Here is a 27,128-nt window from a genome sequence, read left to right as displayed (position 1 = left end):
ATGTGATTTTTGTTGGCTTTGGAGCAAAATTGAGAATATGTTTTAATTTCTCATGATTAGGTTAAAGCATTGAGAAATTAATATTATTTTCTATATGGTCTCTTAGTCAATGAAAATCATGTCTATTATTTGAAATTATTAAGTAAGAAGATAACATTGTATGAAATCTAAATTCATGTATAAAATCAATGTTGAATCTGTTTGCTCAAAAATTCAAAGTGATTAATGGCTTGGGAATAATGTAGATATCTTTTTAATTTTCAGAACAATAACTTCAAGTCGATCTTCCGGTGTAAATTAGCCTTTCCCAGAATAAAATCATTTCTGATTTTGAAAAGACGAATAAGATTTATCAAAAATTCATCTTTCACAATAATACAAGTATGTACATACGTAAGTTATGTTACAATTTAGTGTGATAATGAATGTTCTTATCTATATAAATTTTTATATTGATAATGTAGTTTATAATAGATTATCATCTAATGTATAGATCTATAGATATCTAATATATATAATTATATTTATATTAGATTATTATTATTATTATATTAGATGCATACAACCTGAAACAATCAGTGTAGTATTTGCTTCCCAGTATAGTTTAAATTTTTGTCTGATAGTGAATTCATTACTTATTTAAAATGGTGAAAAGGGAGATATTTTAAAAGTCAATAAATCTTTTACAAAGAATGTTGTTTATAAGGTTACAAATATATATATTTGTACGAATAAATATACTGATAATTATATATTGATAATATAGTATTTACATTGCGTACATATTATTTAAAACAATTAGTGTACTACTTTCTTCCCAATTTAGTTTTGATCTTTTTCGGATTGCGAATTCATTGTTTAAAATGGTAAAGAAGAAATTCTGTTAAAAGACAATAGAGTTGTTTCAATGAATGTACAATAGTTTATAAAATCATAACGAAGTTTTCTTTGCAACATCAATCATTATATTAATAAAATATTTTATATTGGGCATACTGCTTTCATATTGTAAATCTTATACGTTTTTTCCGTCCGTGACCTTGAATAACCTTCAATAATTATGATTGTTGAATTCCTAATGAAGGGAACTATCATTGTAGGTGTTTGAAATAGGATGGTTCCATTTAAGAAAATGAAGGTGACCTTGATACTTTAAAAAAAGATGAAATAAAACAAAAATACTTTTGGCATCGTGTAAGCCCCATTGAAGCATTTAACTTTGTCCTAATGATATTTGATGTATCTTTAAAAACGACAAAGATATTTGACGTGCAAACGTTAGGTGACTCACCCTGTATATGTATAATCTGAAACAATTCGCGTATTACTTTCTTCTTAGTTTAGTGTACATTTTCGTCTAATGTTTATCTGTGAATTCATTACTTAAAACAATGAAAAAGCAAACCATTTAGAAAATAATAAAGTTTGTATAAAGAATGTAGTCCACAAGAAAATTCAATAAATAAAGATTCCAGTAAAAGTAAACAAAATTAAACAAAATAACAAAAATATTCTGTGAATCCTTAGCCATTCGTCACCCTTAACGGCGGAATCTACTAGTATTTTATTAAATTCCCTACTATAACGTACCCGTGAGAGGCATCGTTGCGTCGCCTACCGTGATTTGCGATCCGACAGATTCGACCCGTAAAGATTCTTGTCAGAATTGCGGCGTTACAAACAGTCCAAACAGAAATGAAACGACGTCCATCACGCGGACGATCGCGAACGAACGAAACGTACGGAATGAACATTCGTCACGACGTAGAATTACGCAGTTAAAAACGTCCGCCAAGCCGCAGTCGTAAAGCGTTACCGATGCCCACGCTCCAACCCCATCCTTAAGCCACGATTTTCACAAATCCCCGTGTCTCGGTTCCGTCTCCGATCCATTAAACGATAACGACCATAAAGACACAAGGGTGTAATAGAATCTTTGTTCAATTCCAGGGTCCGTGTAACGACGAGTATGTGCAGATGGGTCGTTTTTGCGACGATAAAAGTCTCTCTTATCCGCGCCGCCGTGAACTTATTTCGATTCGGCGCCAGGATCCACGGGATTCGCTCGGGTCTACGTGCGCTCACGGTGTTTGCCTTGCTCCTTATGGTAAATCTCCGTAAGGAGGATCCAGGGGGGATAGGTCTCGATCTTCGAGCCAGTCCGCCGATCCGACTGGATTGCCCGTTCGGGAGGAGAGACGGAGACGAGGTCCCGCGGTTCGGTTAAGAGTTGGAACGAAATTCCGAAAGTTCCTGTTCAGTGAAACAGGTCACGGAACGAAGAGAGCCGGTCGCGGAGGTACGACGCAGGTCTTTAAAAAGTTTTTCCCAGTTTCCGTCTGGTAGGGGGCCGGCGAATCCCGCGATGGGATACCGCCCGGATTCCCCGGGGATAAAACAAAGGATAATCAGGTCGCTTTTTATTCTCGAGGAGGGCTCCGCTCGGTACTTGCGAAGGAGCTTGGAATTACCGGCTTCCGACCCTCCTTTTCCTGTCTTCGCCGCTTCTAAGCTGCCTGAATTAGGCCACGTTAATCCTGCGATGCCTACGGGCTACGAGTATAGCATGGCGGCGCGGGACGTCTTCGTTGACGCATCCGTCCGTCTTAAATAGTCGCCGGTGTTAATCGAGGGAATTGGATTAAGACGTGACGAGCGTTGCTTATGATTTTCATACAGATTTCGCGAGTTATCGTTCCGAACCAGGACGTTATTAACGGTGGTCGAAGGATCGTGTTTCTATTCTATTGTGTCGTACGGAGGTATTTCTTAACCCTTTCGACGCTGCTGTTTTCAATTTAATTTCTATTCGATTCACTTTTAAAAATTAAGTGTGTTAAATTAGGATTTGCTATAAGTCAAAAGCTGTAGCCAGATAAGAAATGACAATTTATTCCAATGCAAATGAGGTTTATTTTTTTTTTATCCATATGTTCCTGTGACTTTCCGTTGTAATCTGACCAACACGCCTAGAAACATTCACTGGAATATATATGTATCGCTAGGATCGAAAGAGTCAAGTGTTCATAATTAAATTAACACATTCGCGACAGGCAGATATTTTACTTTTCTAATAACGAATACTAAAATTCTGAAGCTGGACATCACAAATTTGTATCGTTGGGGCGAAGATAAAAATTACAAAATATGTTTTGAAATATCAGTGTTGTAAATATGTAGTGGAATAAATGAAAAGATATTCGTAATTTTTTCATAACCAGGAATAGAATTTTAAGTGACGTGAATTTACTTAAAATGTCAAGGGAATATGCTAGCCTAGCGGCCGAAAAGTGAGGCGATAATTGGAACTTTTTGTAGGAATAACTCTGTTACGGATTATTTTGAAACTGCGTGTGACTATTAATTAGTGCTAAAACAATAAGCTGAATTTTTTTCAAGTAAAAATAATATTTTACTAGCGAGTTATCGTGCGAATGCGAGGGATCGTTAAATAAAAGTTGCTGTTCATGGTTGCCATGATTTTTAATCTATATGGCCTGTTATCGTCAGAATTAGAATAGTTTGAAAATATTAAAAAAAAAAAAAAAAACAAAGTGACAGCCTTTCAACTGAAAATTTTGATTTCTACGTCAAAAAATTATTGTTTCTTTGTTTGATACACAATATTAGTATATCATTAGTATAATTATTATCATTATTAGTATATCATTTTTGTAGTCTTGAAAGTGATTCAATACAGTAAGTATTCGTAAGGTTGTTAATATAAATTGCTTGTAATATAGGGCAAAATATATAGTTTTTATTATAAATGTTGCTATCGAAACAAATTTTCGGAGAAAGAAGTGAACGATAAAGTTAAAGGATAATGACGATGATATGACAATTAATATGGAGAACAAGTACAAACTTTTTCTTAATACTTAATCTCATACGAAATCAGTTTCTAAGCTAATGTATGCAATTAGTTCAATTATTTCTTCTTCGAATATATAAAATTCCGGTTCTAACATTTTCGTTTTTATTATAAATAATGAACTTCATTGGTTATATATGAGATAATTCTATCCATCATTGATAAACCAATGAAGTGGCACAAAGGGTGAATCACACCTAGCGATCGTTCATGTGTTCCAAAATAGATGACCGTACTGAAAGGTTCAGAGGTTCTAAGAAACTAAAAGGTTAAGCCAAGAGTCACAAATAAATACAGCATATAAGGAAGTGTACTATAAAAATTGGATAAGTATAAATGTAACAACCTTCTTACTTAATTCATTTTTTTTTAGTTCCTTACGACCTTTTAATAACGGGACAATTTGAATTATAATGTATTAATCTAAACTATGGAGCCACTAAAATTATATTTCTGTCGATCCTTGGGCAAGTGTGTTCGCTAAACTGTGTAATTAATTTGTTTACCCGATAAGAGTTACGAAACGAAAGAGCCGAAACGTTGACTAATTAATACGATAGCGTAAATAACTTCTTTATTTCCAGCTTAACTTATAGGTTAATGATTTGGGAAAAATATTTGATGAGACTCGCTGGCTAGGTAAAATTAGTTTTGAACAAACAATTTTTGTTTAATCATAAGGAAATCTGATCATTTTGCTTAACGACAATATTTGTTCGCATAACTGTAAGCTCTAAAAAATAGACATGGTGTAATTAGAATTTATATTCTTTTTAGAAATATATTCCATGTTATCAGTTTTTCTTCCTGTGTAAAAGAGTCAAGTCCCTCGATGTATCTTCTTACGTAGAATAAACTAATGAAATTATTAATTTCACGCGGAGATATACAGCACGTAATCTGCATACATCCCGGCATATTTTCTGTACACATTTTGCGTTCGTTAACTATTTCGGGATGATATACGTGCATAAATATCTGCAGTCTAGTGATAACAGAAGTTGTTGCAACGTAAGCAGAAGACGTCCATCATGTTGCACAATAACTCACTTGATGTTTTCAAGAGTCAACAAGCTTCAATTAATCTTTGCAGCATTATCAAATTACACGACAGAAAACGCTACGTTCCGTTTTAAATGCTAATTTCAATTATTACATCAAATCGAATAAGTTTTTCATTTTTTGTAATTAAAGTACCCACACACGAAATAGAAAATGCATGAATTATTTAAAAAGGATCTATCTCTGTATTTTCACCAGTTAATTGTAGTTTATAGCATTAAATATTAATTATTCTTAAAAAATGTATTATATTTATATACATATCCTTAATATAGCTCTACTAAATTATTATGCGGCATTATTTTATAATATTCTTCTTTCTTTAAAGTTTTGTAAAAACCTCAATATGACCCGATATCAAGACAATTATTACACAATTCGTTGTAAATGATTCCAATGAATATTTAAGAAATAAAATAAATTGTCTTCTTTAAAAGTATCCCACTTATTAACGACCATTCGTTACAATTGGCATAAGAGCTTCTTGTGTAAGCTCTCGAATGAAATTCTTGCAAAAAGTTGTGTGTCAAACATTACCAATTAAACAAATTAAAAAATAAAAGAGTCTCTATCTAACAATATAAAGGTGAAATAATAAATTGAATATTGTTGAAAAGCCTACAATAAGAGGATACCAACGATTAGTATAAAATATAGAGATATAAAAAATTATTATTTACGAAAATTACATCTTATGTTAAACATATATACATAATATGTTCATCTAACTTTATAATTGCACAATTTCTATATATTTTATCCACTTTTTCCTATTTCTTTATTATATACGTTTATTAACAATGCGAAATTTCATGTGTATCACGTTATGTGTAATGTATCATTAGATTAAAACGTTTTATGCTCATCATACTGACGATACTACAGGACGACAAATAAACCCATACAATCATATTATTGAATTTCCAATCTAACTCGCTTTACCGAGACAATAATATGATTGAAGTCAAGAGTTTCTCGAACAGTTGGCAACTCAACCGCTGTTGAAGTTTATGGGTCTACATTTCTACCGAATGAGACCTCCTCTTTCAATATTGTCTACGGAGTTTACACGATTATGGGCGAACAGAACCGAAATCTTGCGAATCAAATAGCATGAAATCGGTATCCGTAACACTGACCGTTTGAACTTCCACTTCGGAGAATTCGATTGCAAGTTCGATCATTACAGTTGAGGTCATCTCGAGACTCGAGGACCGACCCAATCGTCATTAAGAGCTGAAAGTTTCGAGACAACTACGTAGACAGTGCTATAGCACCGTACTCTGCTGATATTGGTATTGTTTCCGACTATATCCAGTAATTTAGTATTTCCATCTCCTGAAGCTTAGGTTGCACGATAGACGAAATAATATCCTTCAAGGTGGATCAAAAGAATGTTGTTATAGGAAAGTGTTATATCAAATAATAGCATACTTTATGTATCGTGGAAAAAAGACAAAATTTCCTCAGGTCCATTACTTTTGTCACAAATAAACATTTTCCTTTCCTTATCTAACAGCTCCTAATGCAACGTTTATATAGTTCCTTATGTTCTACTATAATAATTCTTCACAAATACTTAATCGAGGACTGAATGTTACTATATCCATTGTAAATATTCAATTAATTCGGAGATGTACATATTCAATGCATTTTAAAGTTTCAGATTATTATACCAATGTTTTTCGAGAAAGTAATATTTCCGAACATGAAAAATTGAGAATAAAATTTAAATATGTAATCGTGAGATATTTTTCTATATTTTAATATCTATTGATTGGAACAATTAAAGCTTAATATCTCCGATATAATTAAACATTTGTGATACATACAATATCATTCAGTATTCGATTAAACATTAATAACAATTACTGTTCAAAATAAGAATTCATTCGAGACATTAACCGTGAGAAATTTGTCAATATTTTAATATCTATTGAATGCACCAACTAAATATTAATATTAATTAATATAAATATAATTTCTGACAATAGTTAAATTAATTATTAACAATATGATTTTGCTGTGATATTAATGTTTCACGAATTATTTTCACGAAAATTATTCAACGAGCCTTTGAATCGACCGTTACGCGGTTGTTCGTCCTTCCCCTTCTCTACTTTGAGGGGCACGACCGAGCCGCGACCCTCGACGCAGGTATACGAAGGGCGCGATCTCATTCTTCGACGATCCTTCGGTCGCGTGTCTGCGTCTCGCATCCCTCCTATTTGTAGTTTCCCTTAGTATCTTAGTTTGGTTTGGTTAGTTTTAAGGCATGCGTGTATGAGTGTCTGTCCTCTGCCAAATAATTATTAATCAACTTGTTTTGTTTGTTCCTAAGTCTATATTGGACTCGCAACTCCGTTCTCCATTTCGGTCACCATTACTTGATGTGATAAGTGTAGTTACCAACTACGTGACTGGCCGAAGTCGGTTGCCGTCCTCTAGTGTGTCTGATTTGAGAGAGGGTCAATCGACGCTTCCGAGTAATCTTCTACTCTCTGTACGCGTCAGGCGAAGTACAGGCTCCCGGCGCAGCGCAGTAAGTCCAAAGCGTAGTCAGACGGATGCAAGTCGTGTCCTGGACTCCTGACGTTGTGCAGAGAGTAGAACTCCGTCTCGGACTCTACGACCGTCAGGCATACCTGGTGGCACCAAGACAGGGCAACCCGACGCGGTGCTACCTACGGCGTACACTGTCAAGTTGGGACCTGGGCCCTCGGCAGCAGGTATGCAGGGAGTAGAGTACTGGCGGACACGTTGATCGTCTTTCTCTCGAATCAGGCCCACCAGAGGAAACGAGACTGACTCTGTAAGTCCAGTTACATGGTCGCGTCGTGTCGCGATTTCCATTTAGCTTCCACTTAGTTCAAATAATTATTTGGCAGAGTCAGACTTAGACTTTGGAAATCGAAGAGAATTTTGTTTTCCTTTGATTTTCATCGTTTCGTACTTAGCATTAAGCTCGTTGACTCTATGTAGAGTATGCATCTACGTATGTATACTCTATGTAGGGGGAGATCGAAGGAAGTTTGATTCCTTCTATCTCCGGGTCTCCAGTCGCAGCAACCTCCACGTGGTGAGACCTGGTAATCGGTATTATTTGTGACGAACAATCCTTCGTCCCGAGTAATACCGAGCTAATGGCTGCGAACTTGGAATAACATCTTTAGATATAAAAAGTGCAAAAGCGTAGTGTAAAGTATAAAGTGTAAAGTGCGAAAGTGTAAAAGTGCAAAAGTGCAAAAGTGCAAAAGTGCAAATGTGCAAAAGTGCAAAGGTACAAAAGCGTAAAGTGTAAAGTGGAATTAGATTTAGATTATCAGGGACAACATCAAGGAGCCGCGGCCGTAGCTAGTATTAGTGGTCCGTAGTGGGGATGGTTTCTGTGCATTTATCGTATAAAAATTTGTGCGTATAAAGAGATTTTACTGTATTAACAAAAAAATGTTCCGTTACAATTGGGTCTGTTAGTGCGTCACAAAGCAATGAAGGGGTTTTCTGAGAAAAAAATGTTCTGTCGCGGAAAATGATTAAGTATGGTACAACAGGTGGCGGGTTGCGATCAGTTAGTTTAGTTAGTTAGATTTTCAATATCTCCAACTCTTGTGTGTGCGCGGAGTCTGTAAATTTTTCTACCTGTTTTATGATTTTGTTTACTGCGATATTTCAAACGAATTGTATGATTAATTGTTAAAAATCAAGCAGATGGATTCGTAACTAAATGCAGCATATTTCTTTTTAATGTCAATTTAATATTTGCTTAATAGCATTTGACTTAATAGCAACTACTTAGAAACATAAGTGACATTAATACACGGTGTTATGGTACTTATAATTCTTCAAGGTGTTTTCGTTTCAATCTTTTTCTGGTTATATCAGCATCGTAATTTATTGCTAACGGACTTGTGTGAGAATCAATTCTGTCCTTAATACACAGACGATGTATTATTATTCAAAAGAGTCTTTCATTCGTATGTCTAATTTTCAAAATTATTTACGACGAGAGCTGGTACCATAATGAAAAATTAAAATCATAGTAAAATGTAAAGAATGTTGATAAAATCATGAGTGGAATGCGGATGCTTATACATTTATGGCAAATCGAAGTATGGAAAAATGTTTGACAATATGCACGAATGCATAAATACATTAAATATCAATTTTTGATGTATATGTTACACCGTTTGGAAAATGAAGTTTTAATTCTTTTTCTGTATCTCTAAAACTATGAATTTGTATAATGATTACTTTATATTTTCCAGTTTAAATTACTATTTCGTTTTTAATCACCTCGTAGGATTTTTAAAACATGAAAGAATCTTCCCAACTCTCCGTTTACGCGCCTATGCTCGAGCATGCAGACATTCAAAACCTGTTCAAGATTTAAGCGTTACCTTCGCTTGCGAAAAAAAGCTAAACTTGCTCTCACATTCAAGCGACCTTAGCACCTCGATGTTGAGAATTTGTCAAATAGTTGAAGTCACGTTCTGGATATAACAGCGTGAAAAGCTTGCGTTAAACGTATGCTTATGTTCGTTAATAACATGTTCTGAATACGGAATGTACAGTACTTGCCCTTAAGCTCTTCTCTTCGCATGAAACTTTCCTTTATGCGCGTATCGTAATTGGATTTCACGAAAAGATAGTTACGAAATTCTTTTCTTTTTTTCCGGTTGGTGCTTAACTCCCTAAGGGAAGATTGTGATTAATGCAGAAATTTAGCACAGCAGTTTGCATTTCAAAATAGAAAACCTACTTTAAATTAGACTTTAATATAGCAACAAAGAATTTCATTACAAGGTTTATTTTAACAATTTAAAAGAAGAGCAGCGTTATTTAGTTACGGATGTATAATGCAGATGGGAGGTCTATTATCGATAGCCTGCGGATGTTCGTGTACTTAAACTATGTCGAGATATGCAAATATCATATATATGAAATACGAAAATTCGTTGCACGAATATATGCAGAAATATTACAAGATAAGAGGTATGTAATATCTGGACTGCAGATTTTATGGATTTATGGCATATATATATTAATTATTATTAATTATATATTAATATGGACAACATACAGAAAATATATATAATGCATGTAGGATATACTTTTTTTAAATTCATGTAATAATATTAATACTTCGATATGAATAAGTACATGTATTTTTTGGTTATGTTTAGTGCATATGTGTTATATTTGTTGAATTGTAAATACGTAAAATCCCCAGTTTATTAATAACTAATCCCGGTCACAGTGATCAAAGTAAAAAAATATATTCATTTCCATGTATTGATTTATATTTCAAGTGACATGCACTAAATTTAGAATCTGTTTGTTGCAGTTCCTTTGCTGCTGCAAATAATCTACAGTTGATATGTTTTTTTTCGAGATATGGGTGAACCCAATATTCTCTTTTTCTATGTATTCATCTTCTATAATGATAGTAGACTATCGTATTTTGCTTGTCGCTAGAGTCAGTATTTGACATAATTTTACTTGATTGCATGGTAGATCACACTCAACCGAAGCATCTGTTATTATTGAGTAGCTGGGTATGCAGAACCGATTCACTAACCGGTAAGTAACTAGTTTGTGATTTCAGTCACCAAGCAATTATGTTTCTTTTGAGTAGCAATTGCAGGATTACAGATTCCAATATTCTCAATGTGTATTTGTTGTCGTCTCCTGGAATGAGTGAGTTTTATTTATAAGGGTCCGAAGTCATATAACACGTAGAACACCTAATGTACCAACCTTCGTTCATTCGTTACATTCATTTACTTCTTGCTTTATATTACGTTGCATTTGCATTTGGTTTAGAAACCTCTTTTCATAATCTTCCCATTAGGGATGCCAGTTAGGGCCCAATGGCCCCCCTATAGCTCGGGTACATCAGAATTTCTAAATCCGTACTGTAGTTACAATCAAACATAATTACAGCCCCTGGGGGATTATCTCCTAGAGAATCAGAGAGTAACGAGTTTAACGTTTGTGTGCATTGTAGAATGTTTTCAGTGTCGGTAAATGTATCCAAGTTTTATGTTTACTCCTACTGAATACAGGGTGAGTCTTATAACGTGACGACCTCAGATAAATCGTAAGGTATTTGTTGTACGACAAAATGTTTCAAACAAAAGTTGCATGGTATCTAGGGGGACATACAGTGCTGTAATCTGTTTTCCATCGCCTTACTTTTCTATTGAGATATTAGGGTTACCTTCAGTTTTTTAAATGGAATGTCTAATATTTTTTTTTTCGAATTCGGATAAATCATCAAATTTTGCGTAAAAAAGTATTACATGAAGTGGGACTACAAATGAAACATTACTGAGATATTTATAAAAGAAGTTTATGGGTAATAGCTGCTAAGGTTGAAGGACGAAATTCTTCATTATTCGCAACTTTGTGATACTTTTTTAACCGACTTCGAAAAGGAGGAGGTTACTCAATTCAACATGTTTCTTTTTTTTTTACGTGTCTGTACATTAAAATTGCCATGTTTTTTGAGTCTTCGACTAAGCCTTAAGGAGGTAGAATGCGATGACTGATTTCGATCAGGATACTTAGCTTGGTACAAGATCTTAGCTCTTATAGCATTTTCTTCACACGCACCATAAACAATTATCATAACGTTGTTTCACTGTTACTGAACATCGTAATAAAAATGTAGCACCTTTCTCAATACGACTTTAACGCTTACCGAAATACTAAATAGGCATTTCGTGTTGATGATTATTGATATTTAACAGGGAACTTGTTTATAGACATGACCTACCGACGTGAATAAAGTCGTGCTAAGAATCACGTTGACTAAGCGTATTTCCTTATAGAAGATTATTAATTTGAAGATATCTCAGTAATTATTCATTTGAAGTCCCACTTCATGTAATACATTTTTACGCAAAATTTGATGATTTTTCCGAATTCGAGAAAAAAAATATTAGACATTCCATTTAAAAAACTGAAGGTAACCCTAATATCTCAATAAAAAAGTAAGGTGATGGAAAACAGATTACAGCACTGTATGTCCCCCTAGATACCATGCAACTTTTGTTTGAAACATTTTGTCGTACAACAAATACCTTACGATGTATTTGAGGTCGTCACGTTATAAGACTCATCCTGTATATTTAAAAGTTTATATAATCAAAGTTTACAAAACACATATAAGCCATATACTTGCAAATATATAATGCAATATATGTATATGCTATATGCATGCAAAACATATGAAATATGCAAAACATATGAAATATGCAAAATATGCGCAATAAAAGATATATTTTTATACCTGAGTGACGAAACAAATTTCTGGCATGGTTTCACTGCATTGTCTACTTCGTTATGAAAAAATATAATAATGCGATTTATGAATCCACTTAATAACTCCATTTATTTATGGAATTAATAATACATTCACTGTTCTGATTCAGTGTACAATTGTGATTCTATGTAAGATTCCTCAGCCTTAATACATTCTCATTCATAACAGTATTTTCACACGATATGGAAGGAATAATACGGATCTAGTACTAGCTAGTGTAGGCTATTGTTCGAATTGAGAGCACGAAACCCTAGATAATATGGAAACTAACCATACTACAATTGAGGAAGGCAAGACAATAACACTCGTATAGATTCCATCGCACGCGAGCATTATCAGAAATGAAATAGCAAATGGAGCTACAAACAATATAGTGTTAAATGACCAATTTTCAAAATTATCTTCCTAGAATATCGTAGCCTGTACCAGCAATAGTTGCTGAAAGATATTTTGGAGAATTGGTTCTCCAATAACAGAGTGGAGGCTTTTTTTGCTGCTTTGTCTGCCATTTCATTTTCAGTAATGCCCAATTTCGATGAAATCCATGCGAGTGTTAGTCTCTTGCCTTCTTCGATTCCAATATGATTAGTTTCCAGAATATACAGAATTTGGTCGTCATAATTCACCTAATATTATGTGGAATAAAATGAAGGTTATAGTGTCATTGTTAGGTCAACTTATACTTCGCGCTACTTTATTTCTTTTCATATTTTCTTTCCTTAATGGTGTATATTTGATAAGGGAAGCACGCAAAGTGTAACTCGAGTTTCCGAATGTATAATAGAAAAAATTTTCTTTTATATACTAAGGGCAAAAAAGAAATACAAAAAATCGATATTTAAATTTTCAAGAGCTTCCATTTTTTGAATTTTCAATATTTCATAATTATTTTTCTTCATAGTGACACTAATATTAATGAAGATATTTTTTAAGTTTTTTTGTTCAGATAAGGAGAACAACTGGAATCGTGGCAACCATGAACGTACTTTCTTCAGGTGGGACTGTACAAGATCACTTGTACTACGTTCAATTTTGATTATTTTTACCATAAAAAAAATTGTGTATGTTCTTAAAATGTGAATAAATATGTGTGCAAAACCCGTTATAAAAATTCCTTATAGATTAGTTGGAATAATATTATTTAGTTAATGCAAAAATATATTACACCGTGTATTAAACAAAAGGCTGATCTCTGTCTCCAAAAATCAGTAGGTCTTTATCTATGTTCAGAGCTCTGTGTATCTTTCACGAAAACGTATCATCGTCTTGTTTCTATTAGTTATGTCTAGTTAATTTTCACCAGTTGTTCTTGTTCATATTTTTCATTCATAATTAAATATTAGGTACCGGAAAAAGTTCGTGCGGATTTTCAGAGAAAAATACAAATACTCAAATCTGTTTGAAATCATAGGTTTATTCAACGAAATAATCACCATTTATCATCAATTTCATCAATGACTTCATCAATTTTTTTGCAATATGTATCTGCAGTAATAGTCTGCCATGTGGAAGAAAATCAACGTGAAGCACCTTCTTCGAATGGAGACTCGGTTTTTGTATGGTTCCTGTTGCACACGACCTCTTCTGAACCCAGTGGTGTGATCGTCGTACATTATCATATTCCACCCACTTTTCATCACAAGCTAAAATTCGATCAATAAATGGATATTGCAAATGTTCAGCCGGGAGTATTTGTTCTCTTCCGTTAAACGGTGCGGTATCCATTTCCCCAATCTTTTGTGAAAATTAAGTGAACGAATTCGCTTTCTTGCGGTAGAGTCTTCACATTCGAACACTTGAGCAAGCTCAGAACATCTTTTTCTTGGATTTGAACTTACGTACTCGATCAATTTTTCGTCTTCGATGACAGATGGACGTCCTGAACGCGGTTCGTCATCTACCGATTCATTTCCTTCTTTGAGCCTTTTAAACCATTTCTTTGCCGGTTCTTTCACCAACGGCACCTTCCCCACAAACGCTACAAACGCGTCTTGCTGTATTTGCTACTGTACTGCCAAGTTTAAATTCGTAAAGAATAAAAGCACGAATTTTTACTTTTTCGCTGTCCATGTTTACTGTTCCTATAGCTACACAACAACGAAACAATTGAACTCCACAGAGCATGCATACCAATTACAAAGATCGAGCTTTAAAATGAAACCAAACTCATGTCTTACAGTTGCCAATTACCACACGAAAATCGAGATATATATATATAGTCACAATTAACGAATAAACCGCACGAACTTTTTCCGGTACCTAATAAAGATCGTTCATCTTAATTTTTACAATTAAATAAAATAAAGATTAATAGCATTCAGAGAGTGTTTATATGATCCCATATTCCATTATGATTAAAAAAAACCTTAACCCTTTAAAGCACATGTACTGGGACACAGGTAATATGTGACCAGGGCTATCGACGATATTGCAATCGAACCTGTTTTCCTTGATGTAAGATTACCGCGTCAATCTCATGTCAATTTCATGAGGAATGAATAGCATGAGTTACCGGATAGAAGTTCCATTAGATGCTGCACGTTCCATGTGGTTTATGCACAAGGGTGCTCCGGCACATTTCAATCGAGTAGCCAGACAGTTCTGGAGCGAACGATCTTCTAATAGATGGATAGATCGCGCAGCACCTATTGCCTGGTCCGCTCGTTGCTCAGATTTAAATATCCGCTGGATATCTATTTTGGAGCCCACTTCGTACAATTGTTTATTCAAAACCTATTTTTAGGCTTGAAACTCGTCAGCAACTGAATCCGAGTGATCTATTTGAAATAGATGAATGATCAAGAAACCTTGTAACAGTATGATTTCAGATTTGCATGCGAGACAAAAAGAATACAAAGGAAGTAAAAACTAGCAGAAAAAGAATAGATAGTTATTTAACCCTTCGAGTGCCAAGAGCGATATATCGCTGCTCGAAGCTATAAGTGTTATAACTCATTAAAATTTAGTAACAAAGGAAGTCTAACGTGTTTTTAGTATTGTGTTAAAATTTCATGAACCTTAAAATAAAATTGATCGAAATATACATTTCTGTTTATAATCATGCATTCTTGCTTAAAACTGTTTGGAATTTCTCGGAAATGAAAATTTCCTCTGGCACTCAAAGGGTTAATTAAGAAGCCAGCAAAGGAAATCTGGAACCAATGAATCAATATCTCATCAACGAAATTACAAAAAATTCGAAAATCATCCAGTGATACTATTCCAAACCAAGCAACTATAACTATTGGGTATAATATAAACCTGACACACTGCTCCATAATTATTAACTCGCAACCACCATCGTGCAACTCTTACAATAAGATCCTTACAGTGAAACATCCAGAGTGGGTCGTCACATTTTTCCATCTAGATTTACGCCATTATTATTACGCATAGCAAGCAATGTTTCAGACGAAGGTGAATGGTTTTGAGAGGGGCACTTTCTGATGGTACATTTTTTTTGTAGGTGGACGTGTAAAGGACATAAGAAGGTAATTAGTGTATTTTTTAACGGAATAATATATCTTTTATTGCATCAGCTGATGCTCCTTCATATTCTTTACAAAAATGTGTTAATCTATTTGTGTATCAAAATCATTAGTTTAGGAGATATTTTAATTTTAATGTCTATTTACACAAAAAGTTCAATGTGGCGACCACTTGCATCAGAACACTTTTTGAATTGAGAAGTTAATGACTCACTAACATTGCGTAGTATATCTGATGTTATTTTGTTACACTTATTCATGATACGATCTCTCATATTGGCCATTGTAGTCGGAGGCTCAGCGTACACTTTGTTTTTTAAATAGCCCCACAAGAAAAAGTCGAGGGGCGTTAGATCTGGTGATCTTGCAGGAAAATGAATAGGGCCACCTCGCCCTATTCAATGATTTGAGAACATTCGATTTAATGTATCCCTTGCTATTTTTGAATAATGAGCACGGCAACCATCCTATTGAATCCACGTTATTTGTCGCGTATGCAATGGTAAATCATTTAAAGATGTCCATATATACATAGTGTTTGATAAAAAATGTGCATATTTTGGTCCGGTTAGTGATCCTTTGATAAAGTATGGATGAATAAGTCTATCTCCGAGTATACCCATCCAAACATTTACACTCCATCGATGTTGATTATCCATTTGTCTAAACCAATGAGGATTTTCCGTTGACCAATAATGCATATTTTTTGAATTCATTGATCGATTTTTCGTAAGCGTTGCTTCGTTTGTGAACATAACATTGTTAAAAAAGTAGTAGTTAAAAAATGTCAAATTAGTAAATATATTTTAAACATAATATATTGGATAAACTGTAATTAATTGTAACCATTTGGTGTAATTTTAAATAAAATAAGTAGAAGAAAAAAAGAATAGAAAGTTATGGCAAACGATTGCGAAAAATTGTTTTCGCCTATTATTTATGGGATTCTTCGCTAAAGTTAACACGTCATGAGCGAAAGGGTTAATCCGATTGTCCAAGCTGGAAGAACTCTGACCTCCAGGCCGCGAAGAAATTAAGCGAGACCGTACGAAGAACGGGCTGAAGTTTGGTTGACCTAATCAAACGTGGCTGCAATTAGAACCAGGCTGATTGTAAGTAAGCGACGAAAAGCGGGAGCGACGAACGAACGGCTTCGATCCATCTTGGGCAGACGATATACGCCCAGCAATAAAGTAGTTGAACTAAGTAACTTGTTGGACACCGAGAGTATCTCAAACTATCCAATTACGGACCGAAGATTCAAATTACGCGCACTTGTACGGAAACGGAAATTTGTTCAACTGGTCGAGGTTAATTTCGCTCGAGCGGGATCCGGCCAGATTGAGTATGCTCTTATTAGGCTCCTATTGACTCGAAAGTATCCTACCGTCGGAAACTTTGCGGGCTAAAGCCAATAGAAACGTTAAACGGTTGGAAGTTTAGGATGTACTGCTCTGATAGGTTACGGTATCACAATTTCATACGTTCGCATATGTGCAGGATTTCTAGGAATTCCAGGCTCTCGAGCAAACAATTCCACGTTATCCAAATTCGAGAAGAAATAAGTGTAGCCTCATTTGGCTATACGAACCTGACACCCGACTTTCAAAAAATTAACTTTTTATTTTAGGCAAATTGATAGTATTTCCTTTGTAGTTGATCGTAGTAACAATAGTTAGTTTGTAGTTCCATCATTTAATAAATAGAAAAAATTGAAAAAGTGATCAGACACTGAGACCGACAGTGAGATATCTCCAATCCGTTCAGAATCGTTCGTAGTTGTTTGTAGTGATTTCCGCTTCGTTTGTAGTTGAATAGTCCAAAAATTAAAACCAATTGTTGATACGCCTAAGAGGTGACTATGGTAAAATTGCTTATAACTTTTAAAGTATTCAACTACAAACGAAACGGAAATCACTACAAACAACTACAAACGACTCTGAATCACGTGGAAAAACGGATTTGAGATATCTCAATGTCGGCTGCTGATCATTTTTTCAATTTGATTTTATTTATTAAATGATTATATTGGAACTACAAACGAAACTAGTGTTACTACAATCAACTATTAGGTTGTCCCAAAAGTTTCTTCCGTGACTTGCATTCAGTTATTTTGTGTGGCAGTGGTTATACAATTAGACAACCTAATTTCTTAGATGTTAATGTCGTAACTGTAATGGAGCAAAATGAATTGTACGCAATTGAATAATGTAACATTATACATAAAATGTTGTGTATGTATTTGTTGTGTATGTATGTATTACTATTTAAGCAAATGGAAGAATCTTTTGGGACAGCCTAATACAAATGAAATACTATCATTTTCTGTAAAAAAAAGTTAATTTTTTCAAAGTCGGGTGCCAGGTTCACATAGCCTCTTCATTTCTGTAAGAGGAAACTAGTAGACTGCTCTGTCTATGTTAATTATGTAGTATGCATTGATTCATAAATGCACCAAACAGTTATATTTAATATTATTTCTTATTTATAATATCGAAATACAAAATATATAATAGTGTATATATGGAGCGAGAAACAGTGTAGTATAGTCAACACAAAATCATTTAAAATTTCTATATTATGTCTTGCGTTTGTTTTAGTAATATGAAACAAATCGCGTATCGTGGGGTTAAATGTATTATTCGAAATTCAAACACGTTTTTCTAAAGAATAACATCTCTTCACCATCGTCAGTACTAATGGAAAAATGATTTTCTTTTTTGACAATACTACATAGGTTCTGCCAAAAATTTCTTACCGATGAACTTTTTTGATGAAAGAATTGCGCTGAAAATAAATTGCTGTAAAGATTTGATTATCATTCATTCGTTTCACTAAAGAGTTCCTTTCGTGATAAAAGATTTAGTTCAATAAATGATATAAAAATGGACTCGGAATGATATTTTGCTAGCAAACCACAAAATGGTTAGGAAGATGGCGTTACGTTGCTTCCAAAGAGATGAAAAAAGTTAATAGTGTAATGTAACAACTCAGTAATGTAAGATAAAACATAAAATATTGTGTATGCAGTTACTAATAAACTGAAAGGAACTTTAGAGGAGCTTATACAATCCCTTAGCGTGACGTGGCTCGTGGGGCAGTCTTTTTAGGGTTAAATTCGAGGGAAACGAGGCGGGAGCCTTTCGCCACGAAGCAAACATCGCGGCCAAGTCCGAGCAAAAATTAATATCGACCGTGGGGAGCAGGGGGCAGACGGGGTAGAATTTTTCTCGTCGAGCTGGGATTAAAACGTATTCCGACGGATAGTTTAACGAGACGTTGAAAGGAGGTGAGACGCGACTGAAAATAGAGGAACGAAGGAGGGTATAGATTTCAGTTGCGGGATCGATCTTCGAGAGGCGAGGACCGTGCGAAGGAATCGCGGAGTCGAACGTGGCGGAGGGTGCGGGGAGGATAATTTTAGCGGCAATTACCGGATCCAATTGGAAGTTGAATAGACGAAAACGACCTTAGACGCCGTAAAAGAGGCGACACCGCTAGCTGGAAAACAAGGACCTGGTCCCAGCTGAATTAGAAAAGCAACCGAATGAAATTCGCAGCGACTGCGAGAAAATGTCCAGAGTCCCGACAAAAACGGCCAGCCTTCTTTCTTGTTCTCCCGCTGGCGTCATTTATCTAACCAGAAGCAGAGGGGGCTAATACCTGGCCCCTTCAAATTGGATTAGGCTCGTTAGTTTCGTTATCTGCCGTGTAAACATTCTATGCTGTCGCTTTTGTCGCTTCTTACTCGTTTACTTTACCTTCAAGGTTCCACCTAGAGACGGGCAAATTTTTATTTTAATAATATGGGATAACTGGGAACTGGAAATTGAATTTTAATTCCAGATAGCAGGTACGTTTTTCATTTAGGGAATGTTTATTTCAATAATGATATGAATAATTCATCTGTTACTTGTTATTTGAAAATGGAAAATAATTTGTGTATTCACGTATAGGGAGAACCAATGGTAATAAACAATTACTATTGTAAGTAACGAATTACTTGGTAGTTTGAACACATTCGAGATATTTATATAAAAAAATTTCTCGCTCAATACACTCATAAAATTCGGCGACTTGAAAATTTAAAAAATTTCAAATCATGCAAAAATGCAGTTTGAATGATGCTCATGATGTAAATATTTTTTTGTTTCGGCAATAAAATAGTTTTATGTGTAAAAACATTCTTTCAAAGCAACTGTGAATACTTTATATTATTGTAAAATTATAAAAGATACCGTAACGAAGTTCAATTTAAAATTGTATGATTTTTCATATTATACGATACGATAGAACAGAATTTTCGGAATTGATAATTTGTTTTTATTATACTGATTCGTATGACGTCATTATATTTTTTTATAATCTTTCAATAAAGGGGTGATAAAACAAGCAATATATTTTATTCATTGGCAAAAACGTAAGTTCCAATGTTTTGACTTTATGTTAGTCATTCATAGACATATTGCTAGTAAATCCAAAAAACGATACGAGGATAATATCAAAAAGTATAAAATATTTCGTAAATAAAAAGTAAAAAATGAAAAACAAACAATAGGTATTTACAGATATATTATTAATAAATGTATAAGAACATACGAAGGCAATATCAAAAAGATAAAATATATAGACTGTAAAAAGTAAAAATAAAAGACGGAAATGAAAAAGTACATTCCAATTTATTATTTTATTTACTCATTTTTGTTCATTGTCAATGAATTATACAAAATTATATAAACGTATACAACTTGTTTGATCACTGACTGTATCATATAAATATATGTGATTTTCTACAATGTGTTTAATGACAAATTTTGGGCATTTGAATTTTTGATGGTTACGTTCCCCTGACAACGTTGCGGTGCATATGTTGTCCAGGTTGCGTGATTAATTATATCAACGTATTGTAATTATCAAATTTATGGCAGAACATTGTACACGTCGACGGAGCTCGAGTTTACGGGCTATTGATAATTGAATGTGTCGGCATCGACGAACCAACTTTGTAATCGAGTTGGTTTCAGTTTATTACGGATATACACGTATCAATCGATTTTGTATTCATTAGGATGATTAAAGATAGAGTACTGTTAATGTAGTAACAGCGACCGTGAAATGTGCTCCGTCGATATACAGAATTAAGTTTGTTTAGTTAATTCAGAAAAAAAGATCCTATAAACATTTCCAATATTCCGTAAATTTTATGTATGTAAATTTTTCGTTTATGAATTAAAATTAATTAATTATTTCAAATAATTAATGAATGGTTTCGAAAATCATTGAAATAATTTTCTTTCATTTTTAGATCATTTAAAATATGAACATAAAACTTACTAGAAACCAAAATGAGGGTAACATTATAATTCATTTTAACCCCTTCCCATACCATTCAGCTCGACGAAACTCGGGCCAAAAACTGATGTTTATGTTTGGTCCGACTATTTGCTTACGAGCCTGGCTCGTGATATTCATGTTTGGGTCAAAATCTTCATTACGAGTCAGGCTCGTCAAAGTATGGCAAGGGGTTAATTGTAATTCATAATTTTATTTTAATGACTTTTAAAACCATTCATCAATTACTTATATTAATTAAGAGATTATAATTATTCTTTCTCTTTTTTGTTGTTGCGAATATTAGAGATAAACTTAATGATAAAATTGGATATTATCTGGTTTGATTTATTATACGAGCTAGAATAACTTTAATTCATTATTCATTCAACCTATCGGCCATGTAACTGAATGGTACTTCTTAGGATAACAGAATAATTCAAGAAGAGTATAAATGTCCAAGGCAAGGATTATCCATACTCTTCTCACAATTAGTTACGGGATGAGACGCGATTAAGATTCTGTATCTTAACCGTTGAAGAATGGCCGGTCTCTCGTCTATTCGCAATTTTTTAGAATTATTCTGTCGTTCCTTTTGTATTTTCTGTTTTATGTATATTTATTACATATATTCATGATCGAAACATTCTGTTAATAAAGTTCTAAATTAATTGTAATGCGTCTACTGGATAAAACTATACAACACACAATTCCCTTATCGAGTTGATCAATAAAAATTAAAAATTTGTTATTTTTAAAGAATTTTAATTAAGTTACTCGTTATACCGTCTTTGCTTTTGTTTTTCATTTTTTGATTATAGAAGTAAATTTATTTTTGGCCCTCAGAGCGGACATCTGAGCGCAAACGGTTAAATTAGCTAAAACTAAAGAAAATTAATTTAATGTTTTTCAAAACTATTAACAATAGTAATGTAAACCGTTGTTATTATCTGAAATAATTCGTTGTATTATAACGAACAAGTTATTATTAGAAATAAAACGACGTCCATTGAGTTCAATTTAATTAAAAAAGCAGAAAAATAATGTTAAAAAATTAATTGTTCTTATTAATGTATTTTTGAAAAGCTATTAATTTAGGTAAATTTCCCTTTACAATTTCGACAAAATAAACTGTACACGAAGTGTGCAGTCTTACGAGGAATTCGCAGCCTTCAAATGCCAAAAGGTTTACCACCCCAGATTTAATCGAATGCCTTTTCACCCAACATTCAGCGCTATCTCGGCAGCATTTGTTCGAAGAGGATCGAATGACGTCCCAGCGAGAAATTTATACGGAGTCCTCGTATTATCATATCGAAATAAAAATGGTAAATCACTTTAGAAAATTGAATTTCGTTGATCCTGATGAAGCACCTGATCTGATTGAACCAAGATTGCTTCCGATTGGACTCGAACTGTATCATACATTTCCGATTCGATCGAACAAAGAGCCATTATATTTTCTATTCGTGTCTCTCAAACCATGAAACTTCACTTTACATTTATAACGCACAATTTTTACCACTTTTCCACATTGTAAAATATTACCGAAATCTTTTTCCTTCTTCGTAGTTATCACATCAAAAATTCCTGAATTATTTTCAAGATTGAGATATTTTAATGCAGAACGAAGCGTAATTTGATATTATAAGGAATTGTTTTGTTAAAATATATTTAAAAGTAGCTAAGATACAGTAAATCTCTAGGATATATGTATAATGCATAGTATAGGGAACGCAAATTACTTTAAATTAATAAAATGGCTTTCTTAAAAGTAAAGAGTAATTCAGGTAAAAAAAAAAAATAAGTTCTATTCACTTCTTCCACTTATTCAATAACATCTTTTAGCTCGATTTCTTGAACATAAACAATTAATCCATGAGCTCTGTCGGTTAATGACAGCCTTAAAGTGGATGTTATGACTAAATTATTTCTCTGTTTGCTTTTTATGTTACTTGCAATGGAACATTTTCTTTCATAAAGATAAGTAGATGAAAATAAACCAAGAATTTTTAATACCGTTGTACTGAATTAGGGATATTCAAAACTCACTTTAAGGAATACACCGTTGCAAAGCACTAAAAATGTCTCCGCGGAGCACTGATTGAAAAGCACTGTTTCAGATAACAACCATGACTATATTCTGTTTGACCAATGTATGTAGTTCACTGTTCAGTTCACAGATCCTAGAATTACAGAATGTATCTGATCACTAGACTGCGGATGTTTATGCATATGTAGGAAATTTGAATGTACAAGGGACTATAAAATGCACACAGTATGCAATAATATGAAAAATGTTGAAAGTAAAATTCATATTAAAATATTTTCAGAGTAATATATATTCCTATCTAGGTTCAGTTTTCATAGATTCGTTTACAAAGATTTTATTTTGCATAAAATCATGTGCTGATCACACATTCTTGCTTTTAGAAAGATCCAGAGGACGACTTCCAACTGGTATAAGCATTTAAGACAAGATTTACTAAAAACGTCTAGCCTGGACGGACAGCCAATAGTATTTTTACTCCGCCAATCAAGAATGTCGCTTCTTCTATACACAGGATTAATCCATTTTAGGAAATCTCCTTGTCACCACAATCACGGCTGATTGCGTATTCTTCCACGGAGCGAACACGGACGTCAAGTCGTTATTTCGAATTAGCCAGTATACCCTTAAGGCTAGTGGAAAAGCTCGTTCTCCAGCGATTTATCGAAATAGAATGAGCGTAACGAAGAGCTTACTGGAGAGCGGGAAATTGCCGCGACTTCCTTGGCTCGACAATTTAACCGTCTACCGTAAATAACAAATAAATATCCGGAACGCCACGCGAAATGCCCGCCTGGGATACCCTCCACCCATGGTTCGCCGATGGAACTGCCTGGTGGAGCCAAATTCCTCGATGACTCGAAGCGATATGCGGGTCCCTCTTTATATACAACAGTTTGTCCAATTTCGTATCCTTCGCAATTCTTCCACGTCCTCCGCTATGCTCGTTGCTTCTGTACACCGTTTGTCTCCCTTTCTCCTATTGGGAGTTTTTGCTCCCTCGCGTCTTACCCTCTAGTTGTCTTCTTTTGTCTGGGATCTTTTGTTGCTCGATGCTCCCACCGGCGGTACAAGCCGGGCGTCGATTATATTGTCCTATAATTTACTGACGCGACTGTCCCACCTGGCTGCCGTTTGACTCCAAAGTTCTGTTCAGGTGTATCTGACCAGAACTGATTCTCATTCGCTTGTAGCGCGAAGCGTACGAAAGAGACTTTCTCGAGACGACTTGTCTGACTTGTGTGCTTTGATAGATTTTAGTTCTTTAACCCCATAACCTATGATTTAAATCGCGCTACTCCAGGCTACAGTTGACCGCATTGGCCTTTTGGAGTAGGTCGACCACGTCCCTGATACGTGCTACTTGTTTCTGTCTTATATCCCAGACCATGTTATAGGCTAAGTGGTTAAGTAAAGAATTTATATGTTCGGAGATAGGTAATCTAGAAACGTTTTGATTTGGGTCTGAGTGTTTTTCGGTTTCTCTGTCTAGGATGACAGAATGGTAATTTGTATTTTGGTTTTTTTTTTTATTGTATGAAAATGATGAAGACTTGTGACCAGATAACATTTTTTAGAATCAATTAGTGTTTTATGAACAAGGCTGTCTTGGAATAATTGACTTTCGTCACGACGATTCATCATTTTTAATCATGAAGAAGGAATTACTTTTGTTTACCAGTTTCGAGTCAGTTGCCATGATATTTTTGCAGCCAAAATAATTGACATAAGCTTTTGATAATTGGTACGTTTATTTATACACGTATGGACAAGATTTGATTCAATTTACAATCTTCCTGCTCACTTTATTTGGAAATTATAAAAATAATTTATTTTTTTCTTTACTCAAAATAAAAGAATACTATTTCGAACTTTCGTGTTCAGCTAAACAGGACGGCCTCTGATATAAATAGTTATAACTTTGGAATATTTGAAATTCGTTTAATATAATTTCGTTAGACTATTTGTAAAGATTTACTTTTTGACCCATAAAAAAAAAGAGCACTTAACACCTTAAAGATGATTGGAAGCCTAGTCGAAACATCTGAAGAAAGATACTTTTGTTTGTATGAGTTGTACAAGACTGTCTTGGATTTTACAAAATTGTTGTATACGTAGTTAAACTATTTTTGAAATAGTATTTGAAAATATAATATAATCTTCAAACATATAATTGACGTTTTATAGTGATATCTTTTAAATTAAATGGGGAATTGCCGACATAATAATTTTATATTTCTGTATAGATCATAACATTGCCAATTAAATTTATCAATAACAATTTTGTTTGTTTGTATATCGAAAATAACCTAGAATGTTAATAAAGAGTTTCAAGTTTGTGATAGAAACTGAAAGTTGTCTACCTTATTTATACTTTTGCAAGCCCAAATAATAATAATTATTTTTAACAAACCATGGTTTAACAACACACTCTGCATCAACTGTACCGTACACACTGGATGTAGCGGTATTAAGATTCATTAAGTTAACATAATATTGCAAATTAATACTGTTATTGTAACATGGTTATATAATCCATAACGTGTAGGTGTAAAATTTACATACAGTAGGGTCGAGCCATATTATTATGGTCATATTCACGTTGTGTTAAATATTATTATTAATGTAATTTTACTGAAAATGTTAATCCTTGATGATAGATCTGAATCGATACGTTGAAATAAAAATGTCAAATATTTAATCTGGAATATTTTAAAAATTCTAACGAATAATTCTTGTTTACATTTAATCGATTAATATTATAGAACAATTAATATTATTGCAATTTTCTTATAATAAAACGTTGTATAACAATACGTACTTTATATTTATTATGTAGAATATAAACTATATCCTACTATAAAATATAATAATATTGATGATAATCACAGATTACCTTCACAAATTCTGAAGAGAACTCAGACCTAGGACCCGAAAACATTAATTTTACACAGGGGGAACACGTATCCGCCATACGAAAATAATTAATGTTTTTAATTAATATTCCTTAACGAACGCGAAAAATGATACTCGTTATGCCAAAGGTGTGTAATTATCCGAACACGTAGCTGCGATCACGATGTTCCCTGCTCCATTGTACTCGACAAAGAGCGAATTCGAATTTTTCGAGGAGCAAGGGATGCTTTAGTCGTGCAAACATCGCGCACGGCAATCCGCTGTAACATTATCTCCATTGTAGGAAAACAATACTGGAAAGTGTATTCTACGGGAAATAGTTTTAATTGAATCTATTAAACAATGCGTTTGTCCCAGCCGGGCCTTTGAGTCGCGTTGTTATTGGATTTTACCCGCATTCTAATGAAGAATGAATATTAAAGTTACTTTGAAAGTCAAGTGCATTGTGGCCGGGCAAATCAATTAATTCGAATCGTACTAAACGCTCGGCTAAAGAAGCGATTCATGCTTTTATAGCCGGGCCAGCTTTTGTAAAATTCATTCGATAGTCAATAGAAAATAATGGAATCAATTACGTAGGAGATGAAGGCGGTTCTTACGTCTACCTTGGCCGATCCGGGTCGGGGAAACTCGCTGGACAATATTTTCACGATTGCTGGGAAACGTTTGCAGTGAAACTCCAAGCGAAAGCCCACGCTGAATTTATCGTTCAGTCAATACTTCTATTTGCATAGTCTCCTCCTGTATATTTAGTTAAAAACATTGACAGTATGGGAAAGTATGCTGTCGACCGGTGCTTCTATTTATCGAAACTGTAAAGTCAGTTTAACAGGTTCTGGAACTTGCATTACATTACATTAACCCATTTGCATCATACGAGTAAGTAGAAAATTCGTTCTTATCACTAATATTTTATTTGAATTCAATTTCCAAGTAAATTGCGCGCATGTATGCGCTAATGATGCAAATGGGTTAAAGATGAGAAAAATTTAGTTTGTATTTGAACTAGATATAATTTGTATAGTTTGTATAGTTTGTATAATTTGTATAATTTGTATAATTTGTATAATTTGTATAATT

The 27,128-nt window shown here is 33.9% G+C and overlaps 1 protein-coding gene across 1 annotated transcript in view; it reads right to left on the bottom strand.

The window, feature by feature from the left end:
- The window catches only part of LOC128873796 (uncharacterized), a 131,023-nt gene that overhangs the window by 44,654 nt on the left and 59,241 nt on the right, over positions 1 to 27,128 (bottom strand). The gene's annotated exons all lie outside the window — the stretch shown is intronic.

The sequence above is a fragment of the Hylaeus volcanicus genome, chromosome 3, assembly GCF_026283585.1.
Source record: "Hylaeus volcanicus isolate JK05 chromosome 3, UHH_iyHylVolc1.0_haploid, whole genome shotgun sequence".
Taxonomy (NCBI): Eukaryota; Metazoa; Arthropoda; class Insecta; order Hymenoptera; family Colletidae; genus Hylaeus; species Hylaeus volcanicus.
This window is presented reverse-complemented; position numbering and strand designations above follow the sequence as displayed.